Source organism: Triturus cristatus, chromosome 3_2, assembly GCF_964204655.1.
Source record: "Triturus cristatus chromosome 3_2, aTriCri1.1, whole genome shotgun sequence".
Taxonomy (NCBI): Eukaryota; Metazoa; Chordata; class Amphibia; order Caudata; family Salamandridae; genus Triturus; species Triturus cristatus.
In genome coordinates, this window is record NC_140584.1 from 286,226,235 (window position 1) to 286,245,114 (window position 18,880).

Consider the following 18,880-nt stretch of genomic DNA (forward strand, 5'->3'; position numbering starts at 1 on the left):
AGGCTAAATTACAATCATGTGGTTTCCTGATCTATTGTGTGCTGCTCACCCCTTTGTCCATGTGGGAGCCAAGCAACTGTTAGGGCAGGGCAGAAAAATTGGTGACTTTCTGTGGGTTCTACAGGTTCATGGGCACCCACAGGCTGATTGAGAGGATCAACGTGACGTGCCAGCCCCACTGACTGGATTTCACAGTCCAACAGCGAACGCAGCTTCAGTGTGAGCCTGGAGATGCTACGGAGCTGGGAGGCTGCTCCTTGCTGTGCGGAAGCTGGATTCACACACAACAGAGCGCTCCTGTGACTGCTGACGACAACAGCCAATGACTACACTGCTAAACGTGACGTGCCAGCCCCACTGACTGGATTTCACAGTCCAACAGCGAACGCAGCTTCAGTGTGAGCCTGGAGATGCTACGGAGCTGGGAGGCTGCTCCTTGCTGTGCGGAAGCTGGATTCACGCACAACAGAGCGCTCCTGTGACTGCTGACGACAACAGCCAATGACTACACTGCTAACCTATGAAACATTGATTGATTGGAGTTCTCCGACCAGACAAGGGCATGAGGAAGTATGAGGAAGGATAAACAACCTGGGCCCAGGCATCTCCCACTCGGCGGATTTCATTAGACAAGCCGAGGGCACCAGAACACACCTCCGCCTTTCTCCGAGGCAGAGCAGAAATGCCTCGGAGAAACGCAGCGTCCTTTTCGGATTCGGGGGCGTGTTTTGCTGTTGTCTCCTCCTTGAGACTTCTTGCAAAAAACACGCCCCCCGATCCGAAAAGGACAGGGCCTGATTTGAATGACTGACCTCTTCTCCAATGGCTGGCCAGCATTCAAGAGGCCAGCCAATGGAGAACAGGGGAGAAGAGGGGCGGGTTCAAGCCCCTCTTCTCCAAGTCATTAAATCTCCGACTTCCGGTTCTGCCTTTCGGCAGACCGGACGTCCTCGACCTAAAAAGGAGATAAGGATAAGCCGCAATCCCACCGTCCAATCTCCCTTATTGATGCTGTATTGAAGGTACTAGGTCGGGTACTTTTATCTAGATTGTCTTTGTGGGACACAGATAACCATATCTTAACGGAAGTTCAATATGGTTTTCGTGAAGGATTGTCAACATTGGATCAATGCCTCAATCTCTACCTTCTGATTGCCAAGTATACTGTGGCCCAACCGGGAGCCATGTATCTGGCCTTCATGGACCTTACGTCCGCCTTTGACCGGGTAAACAGTCTAAGTTGTGGGACATATTAACCTCATTGTGAGTGGATCCTCGTATTGTACACCTACTTATATCACTCCATGCCCATACATCGGCGGCAGTGAGAGTCTTACACGAGGGAGAACTTTCCATTCATTTTAATTGTGTACGGGGGGTGCCAAGTGTGCATTTTAGCTCCTTTTTTATTTTCAGCCCACATTAACGGCCTTGAGGCAGCACTCTTGGCCCTCCAGTCAGATTCCCCTAGAGTAGGTAGGAGAGTTCTGCCTGGCCTACTATGCAGACAACTTGGTGCTCATGGCCCATACGGACCGGGCCTGCAGGTTTTAATAGACAGTTTTGTGGCATTTATGGACAGGCTGGACCTCTCGGTGAATTACTCCAAGACCTATGTACTAGTGGTGGGCCCACAAGGGCTTCAGACAAAAAGTTTTAAAGCCGGCAATCATATTCTTGGAAAGGTCCCGGCCTTTCCTTATTTGGGAGTACTATCTGATGAAAAACTACAGTGGGAAGCCCTCTTAGAAGGGAAGCTGAACGAGTTGAACAAATCCCTGGGAGCCATTACTAGTTTCTCAAGCAGATTGGGTTCATGGGCCCCGGAGGCAATTTTAAAACTGTACAAGTCCAAAGGCATCTTGAGAGTAGTATACGGTAGCGACATTTGGGGGTATGTGCCCCCACACAGATTACAGGTGGCGGAAAATAAATTTCTGCGTCGGATCCTACGAGTCCCCCAAGACACGCCAGTCTGGTCTGTGCATGAAGAGCTAGGGGTTGGCTTCCTGGCGGACCAAGTGGCAATTAAACCCTCAGTGTCCTTGATTAAGATATGGACTTCCGTCCGATCATAAGAATTTCAATCGCATGATTGTATGGGATTGCCTGAAATTGGAGCATGGTAATAAAATAACTTGGAAACATTCCGTAAAGGAGACTTTTCAGGCTATAGGCAGGCCAGATATCTTTTTTGCACATGACACTTTAAGTAAGGTGGACGTTAAAACCATAAAAGACCTAAACCACAAATTTGTAACTGCGAACCAGGAAAATCTTGAGCTCAGTAAACCCTCAGTGAGGGATATGTAATGTTAAAATCGGTCCTGGGCATTGAACCATGTTTATTGGCCCTAACTAGTGCTCACGATAGATTTTTAATCACGCGTTTTAGATTCAACCAGCTCCATCATCTTTTAGCATCCCCGGTGTTTGTTTTTCTCTCACCAGATCAATGAGGTCCCTGTGGCTGCGATCTTCGATCTCCTCAGGACACGTTACATTTTATACAATTGTGTAAATATTTTTCATTCCCAAGAAAATGTTTCCTCCGGTCCTTGTTAAAAAGCCTGACGTTTAGGCATGCCAAAGTGGCCCTCTTGCATTTACAGTTGCTACCCAACCCACTTACACTTTGTGTAGTGTTAAGTTTCTTTTAAATCTAGACTATCCAGAATTGATTGATTTTGAAGAGTTGGTTTTTTAGGTCTCGCCTCTGCAGCACGCATGCGCTGCATAGGAGGGGACCTCTTGGAATCGATTCGCTTTTTGGGCCAAAAACGTGCACGCTTTACATTGCTTTCAATGGCAAAGCGTGCACGTTTGGCGATTCTCTTGCGGGAGCGAGCTTTGGCGACATCTGTTTGTAATTAACTTGCAAACAGATAGTGCCCTCACTTGCTCCCGCAAGGGAAACGCTTTGTGGGTCTGTTTTTTTTTTGCACTCCTGTGCCAGCTTTATTTTGGAAATATACTCGCGTTCCCCTTGAGGATTTAGTTCATTTCTGCAGATCTTTTTTGCCACGCAGCAAACGTGGGGCGCATTTTTGTCTCCGATTATAAAATGCCTAATGATAGTACGCTGATAGAAGGTTATTTTTTGACATCTTTAGATAAGCCGGGGGCGCACGGAAACAGCTTGCAGTTGTCCTTGCTGTTCGAGCAATCCTTTGCAAAGTTCGTTATTTCCTTCCTTCTTATCTTCAAACATTTCACTCAGAAAAAAAAGAGGTCGGGACAGGAAGACTGGCAAAAGCTTTGCAGTGGGATTGTTTTATTTAATGCTGCTCGACAGAGGCCTTTCACCCAGACACACCAAGGGTGTGCAGTCCGAGTAAACGCCCGCCCGGGTCCTCCTGAGACGGCAGATGAAGAAAGTTATGCCGCTCCGCCGTTCTGTCGAGGGGCCTTAAGAGCTTTCTAATCGCCTCATTCCCTCCTTCCCTCTGCTTGCTACCTCCGAGCGGAACCTCCCCTCCTGGCTCCAGGACACGGGCTGTGCTCTCTGGGCACCCTGCTCCTCGCAGAGGCGCTCTCCAGAGATCGCCAGAGTGCTACTAGCCTGCATGGAAATCTGGAGATTTCACGGCAGGCAGGTGGCTCCCAGAGGCAAGAAGGGCTGGGGCAGGGACAGTTGGATGACAGCCGGAGCTTGATGTGTGACTGACTCTGCTTCAGCTCTCCCTACCTGCCAGATGTTATGAAATCTTACTAAACCCCCATAGCTCACCTCCGTCGTCTCCCAGCACTGCTGTGCCCCTTCACCCCCCTTCACCAAGCAAGAGGGTTACGAGCAAAGCCCGAGCCCCTGCGTCATCAACAGGGACACCTTAATGAGGCCAGGAGCAGTGCATTCTGGGGTGTTTTGACTGCTTTGCTCGACACCATTCAGTGTATTTTTAGCGCTACATTGCAACTGAAGTTTTTAGGGGAATTTCTATGGATTTGTATAGCAAGCATCCTTGTCTGTTCATGGCACTGAACCATCATTTCCCTTTGGATTATTTTTTGGGGATTTTATAATGAGATGCTCCGCCCACTGATCTTATCCCACTCTGTTGTTTAATACTCGGTGGCGGCTACAGTAAATAAACAAGCATTGGCATAGCCAAAAGGTCTCGCCTTTGGAACCTTATAAGTGTTTAGCCATGCAACAGTTGATGTTGTTGCACCAAGGATATTGTGCTGCATAACTAAATACTTCTAAGGTCCCAAAAGCGAGACCTATTGGCTATGCCAATGCTTGTATTCATTTGTATTGTTTTACATTTTTATTGTGCATCAGTATGAATTGATTGCTTATTCATTACATGATGTACTGTATCTTTTATGGTTGCTTCGCATCCAAATAAAGAAATACATATATATCATTGGAGCTGCCTTGTAATCTTTTACAAGTGTAACTTTCAGTAGGCAACAGCTAGAGATATGAAGTTTGGGCTCCCTGGGCTCAGGATTTTAAAATACATCTTTTAGTGAAGGGGGGTTTTAAATTGTGTTTTTGAAAACACCACTTTTAGATAGTGGACATTTTCTTGTTTAACCATCCTGTGCCTCTGCCAGCCTGTGGAATCAACATCTGGTTTAGACTGACAGGGTCCTGTTTGTGCATTTACCTTAGACAGACACAAAAAGGGAGTTTAGGTGTGCCCTGCATATGCTGATGACCCATCACCGGGCTGATGGGCCTTCCTTGGCTTGAGTGGTGGGAGGAGCTGTCACCTGCACTTGAATAGGGCTGTGCCTGTCCTTTCATAATGCTGTCTCCACCTCCCTGGAGTGTGTCTGGAGCCATGGCCAAGCAAGGCAGGAACTTGTAAACTACAATGACTTCAAAGGCCAAAAAGGGTATAGGTTTTGGACCTAAGACCTCAAACTTGTAGAACACTTCTGGATCAAGAGGATCCTGCCTAGAAAAAATAGCTTAATAGCTGTCAGGAGGAATACTGCCCCATTGCTGTGAGCTGTTTTGCTGGGTTGGCCTGGAGTTGCTGCTTCTGACTGTGGGCAGTGGAAAGGACTGGACTTTTACTTTGCTGTGTCCTGCTTGAGAAGATTCTCCGAGGGCTTGAAGTGGAGCTTGCCTCATGTAAAGAAGTCTCAGGGACACAAAGACTTCAGCAGCAGCATCCTTGAACTTCACTGCTGGGAGTTCTGACCTGCATTGTTGTGCCAATTCGAGTTCTGGACTCGTGGAGGTTGTTCCTGCTGCAGAAAGATACAAGAAGCCTGATAATCGATGCATCGCCATTACAGCGCCTGTTGTTCCGATGTAGCACCGTCACAAAGGAGAAATTTCCACACCTGCTGCCTTGCAGCCGAAGAAATCGACACCGCGCCTGTCAGCGGCTGAAGAAACTGCAGTAGCCTGAGTACAGCACACCGTGTCTCCGAAGTCCCAGACTCCCAGACTGACTCTGACCACAGGCCCTGCTGTGTGGCTGAAAGGATCGATGCATCATGAAACCGCGGCTGAAGAAATTGACGCAGTTCGCCTGGATTTCCACACATCACACCTGTGCGCCAAGTTTTTCCGACGCATCACCCGCAGACAAGAATCATCTTAGATTACAATGCATTACTTCCCCCTACAGTCCCGGTTCGACACAACACTTCTCTTGCATGCAGCAAAACTGATGCATTGCCTCCCCGTGGACTCAGGAACTGACGCATCGCTGTATTTTCTGACACTTCTCTCTGCAGTTGTTTTGCCTTGTGGGTTCTGATCTATTTGAGGTACTTTGTGTACAATCAGTGCATCCATTGAGTTCCAAGGATAGATGTGAGAAGTTGGCCTGGTATATGCTGTTCACTAGTTAAAGTGGACACCTCGCACCAGTACAATTCGACTCTTATGGTAGATAGGTTTAAGACAACCTTTCAAGAAAGCTATCCTAGTGGTAGCTGTGGAGAGCAGCCTTCAGGCTAAGTCTCTGAGGAATGTAAAGCAGCTTGTTTTACCTTATAATCTCTTGAATCACTAAATGAAAGGACACCACACAGGTATATATATCAAATATATATGTATTTATTACTAACAACTCTCTGCTAATCACTTTATGAGATTAGAAGTCAGGAACATATGCACAAATCAACATTTCACAATAAGTTAAGCACAAATATGGCTGGGGCCCTAAGGGCGTACCAGACAATATATTAAAAAAGAGACTTAGAGATAACGACTTGAGAGGGGACAAGGCCCAGGGCATTCAGAAGCACTGGGGCCTCACAAAACCACCCAAGGCAGGTAAGTAAAGGACCCATGAGAGACGCATGCAGTGTGAGAACACAGCCGCGAATCCCTATTGACTTCAATGGAGCAAGTCGCGATTGGAAATTAAGAGTTTTAGGATACTTCGGGAGAGTCTACAAGCAAGTCACTTACAGGGTAAGTAGTTCTAGAGCCAACACCCACAGGAGCACCGTAGTGCTGGAGTTACCTCACCCAGGGAAGCTGGGTGCATAGGTGTCTTTTGGTGTCGGGTCGCGGCATCGTTTTCAATGGGAGCCAAAGAAGACTTGCTGCTTGTGAAGACAGGAGAAGTGTCCGGTGGAATCCAAGCCTGGATTTAGAAGAAGGAAGACCTGAAAGCAGAGGGGACAGTGTTCAAAGTCACTTGGCAGTGACCCGGGGCAAGGAAGATGGATGCCCACAGTCGTCGGGTGATTTCAGGTGATTCATGGGTGTCTTGACTCTTCAGCCACGAGGTCCAGGAGGCATCGACGATGGCCAGGAGCTGGATTCCGTGTGTCCCATGAAGTCTACAGCTTACTGCGGTGTCGGTGACCAGATTGGAGCCAACAAGCCTTGGTAACAGCAAGTCTTGTGGAAAGGATAAAAAGTCAGCGGTGCAGACCAGCAAGGTCTGAGGGACTCACCCAGCAAGGGTAAGTCAGGGCAGGCCTAGAGCAACCAGGGGAGTCCTTTGGAACTGTAGAAAAGTCTTCTGGGGACCCACAAACCAACCAGCAAGGGATCGCGAAGATGCCTCGGGAGGATTCACTCAGCAGGGGCCCACGGTCACTCGGGATGGGGTAGGCCTCTGATCTTCTGAGGGATTCTTGCTGGAGGCTTGGACCACATGTGGCCCAATGCACAAGTTCGTAGAATGTCGTGATGGGGTTGCACTCGAAAATAGGGCGCAGTACCCAGGGATTGCGGTTCCTCATCACTCATGGGGTCCACTTGCCTCAGCGTCGCTGGGGACTCACGATGACCTTGGAAAAGTCAGGAAATCCTCTTCCTGGACTGCAGGGACTTCGGACTCCAGCGGGATCGGGAATGTTTGCAACCATTGATTGCAAGATTTGGTGCCTGCCAAGCAGGGGAGTCACTCTTTGACTCCAAGGGAGATTCTTCCGTCTTCCAGAGGTAATGGAACGTCGAAGGTCCAGGATTCTTCTTCTGAGCATCATCCAGGGATATCTAGTTTGCAATGGCAAGTGTTCCCTAACTTATACTGAAAGGAAGGGAGGGACTAGCTCTATGACCCCACCTATGGGAGGTTCAGGGGAGTGGGTGGCTTCACCCACTTTCCTTTGTCCAATTTTGCGCCAGAGCAGGGGCAGGTAGCCCCTGAGCCGGTTTGAACTGGTGTATGCACAGAGGAGCCTACTGCTCCCCCAGTGCAGGACTGCAAAGCACTCTAGGAGTGCACCCACCCTGCCCCAATACACTAAACCCTGTCTGGGAGGTGGTCACACCTCCCTGTGACAGGATGCCTATTGTTGGGCCTCCTCCACTGCGAGTTTCAGTCATCAGCATGAGGGCAGCCCAGTGTCTGTGACTGTTGATATCTATTTTGTGATGCCAGGGCTCTTCAGGATTCTACCGCGTTTCCACAGTAGGTACATGTCTATCCCTCTAGAAGTGTGGGATCATACTCTCACACCAGTTACTGGTGAGAGGGTATGATTCCAAAGCGTTTGACACCAAACACGACATATTTTGATGCAGTCATTCCAAAGTTAGCATTTACCGCGAGGTTATAATGCACTTAAGTGTATATGGTTTGACCGCATTCACAAACAGTCCCAGCGAATGGACTCTGAGAGCTGCAGAGGGGCCCTTCTCAGGCAGAGGCACCCCCTCACATGGAAACCAAGCACCCTGCCCTCAGGATTGATAGGGCCTGCCTTAGGGGTGACTGATAGGTTTAAATGTGTGTGCAGGGAGAGATATAGTGAACCTATATCTCAATGAGGAGTGCTAACACTACCTCGCCCAGGCTGCTGTAGCAGGCCTGTGGTGTCAGATTTAGTCTGCATCCCAGGGGTGGCATAATACATGCTTCAGCCCCTGGTAGACCTGTGAAGTACCTATGCCCTTGGTACCTAATGTACCATATCCTAGGGGATCATAAGGTACCACAGTATCCAATCACTAGTGCATCTAATATGCACTGCAAGTTGTTTAGAGAGAACAGAGAGGCTGGGGCCCTGATTAGCAGGGTCCCAGCCAGACTATAGCCAGAAACCAGTGTAGGCATCAGAAAAAAAGTGGGGGCAACACAAGAGGCAGATCCTACTCTCCTACAATAGAATTGCTAGAAACGTTTTAAAAGTCATATTTTGAGTTGGGTATGTTAGATTTTTGTCGTTTTGGACTTGTGTGGTTTAGCTAAAGATACTTTATTTTTCTAAACTGGTGTGATGTCCATTTGTAGTGTTTTCACTGTGTTACTGTATGTGTTATGTACAAATACTTTACGCATTGCCTCTAAGATAGGCCTGACTACTCCTGCCAAGTTACCAAGGGGGGGAGCAGGGTTTATCTTGGGTGTGTAATCCCCTTATCCTGACTAAAAGGAAGGGTCCCTACTTGGACAGGGTGCATACCACTGCCAACTAGAGACACCTATTCCTACCAGACACTAAATCATATGTGGTCATTTGTGATCATCACTGCATATTACCATAACCCAGTGGAGCCGTATGAGACCTTTGTTGCTATCCCAGTCTGCAATTCCATCCAAAAGCAGGCCATGCTTTGTTAAGTACCAATGTTAAAAAGCACTCGCACTTAATCATACAAACTGAAACATCCGATCATAGGCCCAGCTGGATGCAAGCAGCAACGAAACACTGAAAGACTTTTATTTATCAATAGTTACAACCTTGGGCATGCTTGTGCTGTGCAAACAGTCCACAAGCCACTTAAATGGTTTATGGCCTTAAATGGAGGAAACCCAAAGCTGTGTGGTAGCCTGTTTCTGTCCTGGGTTTAGATTTCACCGTGGAACATGCAGCTAGAACCTTGTATTGTAATGCAGGGGAACATTCTTTGAAGTGTAACCAATAAGGCCATACTGAATTGCCTGGTTGTTATTAGACTCCTGCCCTTGTCTTATTTGAAACATGTGAGTAATGAGAATAAAAGCCCTAGCTGTAAGTATAATACAGTTTCCTTAATTTAATTTAGAATTTTCCTGGCTTGATTGACCTCGATTTTAGCCCCAATCTTGCAAAATATACTTGCAGGCTTGATGTTGTGTACTCACCTATGAGCGTCTTCACTTAATCAGTCTTCTGTTCATATGACACTTCAAAAACCCAATGCCACATTGTAAAAATACACGGTATAGACAAACTTAAATGCCTCCCTTACAGGCATAGCTAACTGAAGTAATGTGTGCTTTATTATTCAAGGTACATTCTGTATGTGAATCAATATTGTTAATCAGTGTATTCAATTTACTTTGACTTTCAATTATACTTTTTAAATTAGACAAACTGAGTTTTCGAGCTTAATATAAAGCCAAACATCGCAACTTTTACACTGCTCTAGTGCCTGGTTTACAGTGTATATGATTTAGAACTGAAAGTTCAAAACAATGCATGCAAAAGCAACTTTCAAACACTAGATTGGGAAGAAACAAACCCAAAGCTGCATCAAATGGTATTTAGTGGAAAAACAATCCAATTTTCAGTGGAAAAGTTTCCTCTTTGTAGTCGAATTACAGATGACAAGCAATTGCAAACTCCTTTTATCCTAGTACAACACACTTCCATTAACTAGTGGGGCTTGTTTGCTAATGATCAGTTACATTTGTCTCTGTCACCCTTTCTGCCCTGTAGGCTCATGAGAAAGTCCCATTGTCTTTGGTCAAGGGTTGGTTTGTGTTACCCAAGCTATGGACTGCACGCGGTTTCAACCAAGCCACTGCTGTAAGAAGTTTCTAATTATAAATGCAAATATAGCTTGAAAAATACTGTTCAGGACACTGTTCAGGACAAATGTGCTTAATGTGCATGCTCACTGCTGTAAATTGAAGATTGGCAAATATCTGTACATTGCTATAGAAAGAAAAATGTGGTGGAGCAGGTTGGCAAAAAAGCCCCACATTTTTGAGGGGTTTAAAGTTGTAAATAATGCTTTCCGACTCTCTGGGATCTGTCTATGTAGAATATCTGAATACTGGTCTCTTGATTATTGAAAGTTGAGGCCTCGAATATCTGTTCTTTCTTGTACTCCTATTTCCCAAAAATTCCTGAGGATGGCTTTCACTATCCCACTAGTCAGAATTTCTGACTAGGTAAATATGTCTTCAAAGGCATTTGCCGTTGGTTACTATGATCATTGAAGGGATTAATTTCTGGGCAAATCACTCTAGTTGCAGTCTATTTTTGAGAACTATGAGTCACATGTTAGTATGTATCCAAGAATGTGTTAATCAATATGGCCGCCACTGTGACCTACTCTCTATTTCAGGACCTCTGTGGCACATTACTCCATTGCTGGATCTTTGCAAACATGCCTTCAATATAATGTTGTGGAGTATATATTTGTTTATTAGAATTTTCTGTAGCTCATTTGAGATAATTGTGACATAAAGATTTTAAATTTTAATAGGAATGTTTAAGAGAGAAGGGGTGACTGCCTTAACTCGTTATTTTCTCATAGAGCGTTTTTTGGCATTGATATGTTTGTTTTATAAAAAAAACCATAGGTTATATTTAATTTCCGCATATGGAGTGCCAGCTTTGCCTTTATTGCCTCAAGTCAATGTCAAATATGCAACTATACGTGCTCTTCCATCTTTATGACTTTCTTATATTCTCAGTGTGGCTATATCTGATGGCAAGATGGCATTCACAATTTATTATATTTTTCTCTTTCTTAAGATTTTTAGATGAGCTCAGGCGCTATTGATTGTTTTGCCATAGACAGTACACAGCCAAATATGAACATTGTCCAGTTGTTGGTAGCCAAACTCTTATCTATATTAACGAGCCTTAGGGCGTGATTTAGAGTTTGGTGAGCAGGTTACTGGGTCACAAACATGGCGGATATCCCATCCACCTTATTACAAGTGCATTATATCCTATTGTGGTAAGTGTCACTTTTGTGATGGAGTAACCCGGCTGCCAAACTCTTAAACAGACCCTTACTCTCCACAGACAAACACACAATGCATGTGATGTCTGCATCGTTATGACACATATCTTTGTATCAAAAAAAACTCTGCTAATCTAGTAATCTTTATTACAGTACTGTCTTCCTCCCAGTTACGTTAATAAGTTCACTCAGAAATAAAACAGGGATTTATTCTACAAACACCTTCACAAATGGAGAAAGCAGTTAAGAACCCTTTTATCTGCTGAGATGGCATCACTTACCTCTCTGAGTACCATTAGTTGCTTAGTGGCACATCATGTCTACATTTCAGTTCAGAAGTTGCACAAGCCCAAATCTGCATAAGGTAAACAGGCTGAGTGGAAATGAGGAAGAACTGGCCAAGGCCTCGCTCCCCTTGCCTACGTCTCGCTCTCTTTTATGCACACAGGTGGCTTACTCCATAAATTAAATGAACACGCTGTGCTCTGGTACAAAATGAATTGAATAGTTCACTTTGGATTATTCAAACCACCTTGGTCCTCAGGCTTTAGGTTTGATAGCTTTGGAGTCAGCTTGCCATGGAGCAACAGGTTGGTATTCCAACACGAGAACCACAAAGGTTCAGTTAGCACCAGAAACCACATTTAGTCCCCCTACAAAGAATATATGGTGGATAATATAATGCATATGAACGTGTGAGTTTAGATCAGCTGCTCGCTCTAGGGAGTCCAGACAAAGATTTCATGTGTATCAAACCTCTTTGCACTAGCTTCTCTGCACAGATCGGCCACAGCTTTGTGTTCGAATGCACAAACTTATGCAGCAAGAAAGTACTGTTCAGTTTTACTTGCTCTTGGTCCTGAACGGCGAGGACAGTGTCAATTCATAAAATAACTACATTAGAGACCCTTTGCCAACTCCAAACTTCCTTCAAGCGTTGGGCTTCTGGGTGAGTGCCTTTAAGCATCCACCATTGATCGCTAGATTCTTAGATGGGCCCAGAGTGATGCTCACCACCTCCTGAGGACGTATATGAGGGCATCCTTCCTTCTAGACCGCCACTTGTTGCTTTTTCCTATCTACCATTGTGCTCCAAGCTCTCATCCGCTGAGACAAAAGTGTCATTACCTATAACTTATCTCCTTGAATGAGTGTGATAATGTTGCGTGTACAGTATCATATATATACAGGAGACACCTCACAGGAGCTGGTAGTAGGGATGCAAATTTAACTCTTACTGTTATGTTTCTCATCAATGATATGTAACCTTCCTTTATGATGGGGCGCACCTAAACTAACGATAAATCAGTAAATTGGTTTTCCAGTTGTATGTGATCCTTAGGTGGGTGACTAATATGTCAGAAGCATGAATACGTATGAGAAGAGCTTGATTTATCAACAGGGTTTTGTTGTTGACCAACTCAGAGAGGGTCACTCTGCCTTGAGGCCACACTCCTGGCTGCAACTTTTAAAGAGCACCTGGAAGGAGCCTGTGCCCACTTTACTCCCCCCCACCCCCGTCCTATCAGCATCTGTGTCACAAAGTACAAATATTGCATTGTGTCCACCGTAGACGCTTCTGTGATCCAAGGCTGAGAACTGGCCTCTAAGACATAAGGTACAGAGCCAGCACCCTTGTGGTGACAACACCTTTGTTTTTTCAAATAGGGCAGTTATCCTCTGACCCCTCCTATGGCCCTGTGGTGGTGTTAGCATTTCTCCAACTTGTGTCATACTAGTCTTGTGCCAGTGATGTCCAATATTCCCCCTGTCATCCTTAGGCCTGAAAATCCAGGAGAGTCTTCATTACGGGACCATGGCGTCTCCCTTTGCAGTAGATGGTGAATTCCAGACACAGTGGAAGCTAACGCTGCCTCTATTTACAAACGTCGAATCACATCCACTTGATAATTCCAGCGAGCAGTCAGAATTATTCATATGCGAGGGTCACAATCTTCATCCACAGATTTACTTGCCCACAAATGTCCCCCAAAACATAGTAGAAATGGAAACATTAGCCCCAAGTGCTGACAATTTGCAGTTCATGGCCCTTAAATCCCATAGGATAATATTGTACTAATGAATGACCTTAACTACCATAGTGTAACATTGGCCCCATTGTTTTGTATGAGTATAAATCTGTGACAGTGTTCACCAAAAATGTATACGGATGGAATATACACCCTTTTAAGCCCTCCTTCGAAATCTGTCCGTGCACCGACTCGATGGAGTGGTGGAATCCGTGCATGTGAAAAATGTTCAAGTTCATGCTTCCTCACTGGACTAAAAACAGTCTGGGGCAAGGGATGCCTGCAGCCAGGGCTAGTGGAATTATGCAGCAGGGGTGGACCAACCTATGCGGCAGGGGAGGGCCAAATTATGCAGCAAGAAAAGGGAACTTATGTGGCATAATGTGGCGCCTTTTGTGATAGTGTTACTTGGTTAGTTTTACTCACTGTAAAATTGTCTGGGCAAAAATTTCACCTCATTAGCAGCTGTTTAACTACCAAATACAGCAATAAGCAACTGAAACATAACTAGACAACTTTTGTGAAGGGCCTCTCACAGCAAGGGTACACAGTTCTCCACGTTTCAGTAACTTTTGATCCGTTTGAAGTATAAAATAATTTTTGGGGTTAAATTCTGAAAATGATGGCTCAGATGATGGATTGCACGGTAAATATGACAAAGCCACAATCATGTGGAAAACGCAGTGACCACAGAATGACATAATTGTGCCTGCCTACAGTTATTCCAAATGTCTTTCTGTCCAGCAGCCAAACAGGAGGGCTTAATGTCAGAGGCCTCTTCAGAATAGTGGAGAACAGCTAATCAGAATTTTAGAAACAGGTTGTCTTAGCTATTCTAATTTGGTGCTGTCAATTGCGCTATGCTCCTGTACTGGCTCCAATACAGACAGGTTGGGCAGGGTGCCTATTTTGAAACAGTTTTTGGTCCTCTATAAGATGCCACCAAATTATTCTCTCTAGCTGTAAACATGAATTTTGGGGGAAAAAGTTATATAGTGATACGTTTTCATAACTGCATACAGGGAGAAAAAATATGTCCACCACTATACATTAGTACAAAAAGAAACGTTTTTTTGCGTATAAACTCTGACTTCAGCACTTCAGCATGGCTTGAGTTAGAACATTCTGTGATTCTGCAGGGGGGGGGCTCTTTTGAGTGCTGTGGTGAAATAATGTAGCGATACCACCCATTGAATTACCAATACTGCTGGGTTCAGTTTTCCTGGTATGGCTTTACCCCACTGCTTGGAATGGAGGATAGCGCAGTAATGCTCATTCTGAGCTGCAAAACTTGGGCAACGGCATTTTTTCATTAACAAATGTTGCTAGGATTCATCTGGCAAAATTTGAAGGGTGGGGATCATTGCGAAGTTGATTGTGATGTTTTTGCAGAAGTTACAATGCCATTTCGGATGTAAACGTTTTGCTTGAATCACGGTACCAGGGCGCTTGTAACAATGCTTCAAGTATATACATTTTCTGCAGTTTATGGTTGCTGCGTTTCACAAGAGATATTTTCTTTTCACCATCAAATAACGCTGACTGAATATGAGGCTATAATATCACTCCAGGTGCCCAGCATCAGACAATGATATCACACGAAGCACCTGGCATCGGACAATGACGTCATGATGTGAGACTCCAGGTATCTGATGCTGGGCTGTGACATCACTCCAGGTACCTTACAACAGACAATGAATCTGCCCATGAACCTGGCAAGAAAATGGGACATTATTTTTGAGAACTTGATATAAGACCATAACGTCACTCCATCTGACATTGACATCACTGACCTGAACTTAGGCTGTGACTAGACTTCTGTAACCTGATCACAGGATGTGACATTACTGTAAGACCTGATATCCCACTGCAGGGCCAATGAAAGGCTGGCGCGTGGGTCATGGGAGACCCAGCTACATTTCAATCAGCCCCTCTGTAAGGTCAGGTGATTGGACATTAATCTACATCAGGATGCGGGATGTTTGTAGCATGAAAAAGGATAAAGTAACTTCAATGTGCCTTCAATATTTGGGACTGTCAAACCTAAACTGGTAGCATGTACCAGGTTTGCCCCTGAAAGGCCAATGGGGTGAGGAAAAGAGGCTCACTTCCGGTAGGCTGATTGCGTCCCCCACAGTCTAACACGCCAGGCTCACCTCAGAAAGGCTGACTGGGGTGAAACAGACACTCATGTGGCAGACTCGCCGGTGCGAGGCCTGTATGGCTAAGGCCGAGTCAGAAGGGTTTCCTAAGTCCCTAGAGGCCATTCCACATCTGCCCAAAGCGGGTCCAAACCGGTTCTGGACCGGCTGTCATGGCCGGACAGGCCCAGGCGTGGGAATGGAGGGACCGGAAGCACGCGGTTTTGGTAGGGAGCAGTCTTCGGCTCTACACTGCACATCCTACAAGATGCGCGCGAACGATAGCTTTGGCAGGAAGCAGCTGTCAGGCAGTCCCCAAACCCCTGCCGGGAATTATCTGCCCCAGCTGCCTTCCCGCCCCATCCGTCAGCGCTATATTTAGGGACAGGGCTGTAGTTTTCAATAGGGTATGTAGGGTTGATGGGTCCACTGAAATAAAATTATATATATTTTTTTAAGTACCAAACCAGGCATTGGGAGACAAGCTTCCCTGTTTGCATTAGGACCTATGGAACCCTTGGCCCTCCGCTGTCGAGAGGATTGGGAATTCCCCTCCACAAGGAAAATGTCATCAGTGGGAGTTGTCAGCTCTCAAAACTCTGGTGTGTGATTCGACCAAAGCACCACTGTTATTAGATGGTTTCCAGCCACATCTTAATAGCATTGCTAATAATCATTGCCACTGGAAATATGAGGCAGGAGAGGAACAAATTATGCAGTAAGTGAGACGAAGTTACGCAGCAAGAGAAAGCAAATTATGCGGAGTAATGTGGCACATATAGGACCTGATTAGGAGGGCGGTCGGACGAGCGTCCGACCGCCATCATTTCAGGCTCGAGACCGTCCGAAAAAGGAGTCGGCGGTCCAGACAGCCCATTACGATACGACCCCCAAACACCCCTTGAGATGAGGGATTTTGTGGCAACTCCATTGTTATGCGGAAAACGCCACAGCCCCCAAATCACACATTTCCAATGGCCCTGATAATGAAGTTTGCCAGTCATTTCCTGGGGATATTTTCTAGCAACCAGGAAATCCAAGTATAATTTTAAAACTCACAATAATAGTAATACAAATCATTATGTTTCATATTTATAGTATGTTCAACATTCAATTGCACGTATTTTTCGACTCACTGCAGACCCACGCAGACCTTCAGTCCTTCACAGCCCCCTCATTCCATCACTTAAGTTATGCTGCATCTCATTCCATACACACAAACTTTACAGACCATCGTTTTTTTCACATACACTTCCACATTTTTTTTTATCCACATCGCCCTTCCTTCGTAGACCCTTCCATCCTCCAGACCTCTGTTCACCGACAGCAGCTCTCTTGCAACCCCCGGTCCTGCACAGATCCAGATTTCTCCTCAGCCTGCCCATACCCACAGACCCCTCACACCTCCCACCTCTCTATTCTTTGAGACCCACGCTCGTCCACGGACCCTCATTCCTCTGCAGATCCACCGTGCTTTAGTCACATTCCTTAACACACACTTATTTTTTCAGTCCCATTCCTACACAGGTCTTAATTCCCTCACAAAGTCACAGACCATACACTCTCATTCTTTCAGACCTTCCCAGGTTAGTTCCTTCAAACCCCTTATTCCTTCAGACCACAGTGTGTTCTCAGGCGCACACACCTTCAGACTGCTCACATCACCAGAAACTTCAGGAATCCTGAACCAGATTCCTGCACATGACAACCCTCGTCCCTTCACAGAAATTCCTCTATGCACAGGGCTATTACTCCACTGATCCCTCATTGCTTCACACCCTAGTTTGTTTGTTGTCCCCCAATATCCTTACAGACCCCCTCATTCCATTAGAACCGGACTTCTTTTCAGACCACTCGTAGAATCATTCCCTCCAGTGCTTGAGGCCCATCATTCTTTTAGACCTCAACCAACCCTCATTCCTTCACAAACCATTCATGCGTTGCTTTGTTCCTTATGGTCATTCCTTTGCACCCATTTCTTCAGACTACTCCTTCCCTCACGCAACCATGTTCTTTCTTGACCCTTATTAGGCCAGACTTACCCATAACGCCATTCCATTGCACCCTCATGTCTATATAAATTATTATTCTACCATAGTAGCCAGTTTTTTCCTGTCCCTAATTTTATGTACCCTCATTCCTTCGGACTGTAGGTCATACACCGACCAATATTCAGTCACAGACCCTCGTTCTATTACGGAATTCCATTCCTTCGGCTGCTCATCCTTTCATAGACCGAACATTCCTTCACACCCCTCGTTCATTCCGTCCCCCCATTGTTCTTTCACAAACTCTATTTCTCGTCAGACTTACGTCACATACCCCCTGCAGTTCTTAAGACCCTCATTCCTCCGCAAAACAGCCTTCCCTCACAAGTGCGTTCCTTCACGGAATCTCACCCCTCCTGGGACACTCATTCCTTCACTGAGCGTCACCCTTTATCCCCCCCGCCCCCCCACACCACCACCACCCCCGGACCCCATCTGTCCCCAGCAGGCTAGACCCTTGGACAGCGGCCTCACCCTGTCCCCTCTCAGGCGGCAGCAAACTGCCACAAGCTGGTTATAAGTACATTCCTTCTTCTTTTCCCACACATGGGGGAATGAAAGCCACCCCGGCCCCCCCTGAGGGGTGCTGCTGCCCCTCTTCCCCACTTGGATGTGTTGTTCCCATATAAAGCCCCTTTGTTGCTGGGGCGGCTGTGAAAGGAGCCGGGGGTCCTGGTGGCTAATTATGCACGGGGAGGGAGGGTGATGGGCTGATTGTGTGTCGTGCAGCTGCACAGAAAGGAAAGGGCCGAGGGAGGAGGCCGGAGCCAGCAGACAGCCTGACGCCAGCCCAGGAACCTTCCCACCCATCTGCCAGCCCTGCATTGTCTGCGCCGGCCTTGTGAGTGCGGCACCTGGGCCTTGGAGGGGGGCGGCGGGGGAGGCACGTTTTTTGGAGCGTTCCATGGAGTGGGAAGAGGGGGGGTCACGTGGTGGACAAGGGGGCTCTCTGAGCACCACACTGAGGCGTACAGTGGACCGACCTCAGAGAGTACTGTAAGAAACTCCAGAGAGGACTATGGTCTCGATGAGATAGTAGGCGGGGGACGGGGGTCGGGTGCTACGTTTGTTAAAGGAGGGACCTCAAAAAAGACCACCGTGGTATGTGGGTGTGTTGTGGGGCGACAGGCGTGGTATTACACCTGGTTGAGAACGTTCCTGAAAGGGGGCGTCATATAGGGGGTGGGGAGGGCCAGAGAGAATGGTATGGGCACTGAGAGAACACAAGCATAATACGGAGAAGAATAGGAAAGCTCACATCTGGAATGCAACTGGTGCTCATGTAAAGCGCTCTGAAACCTTCGGTCGAGTTCGCGCTATATA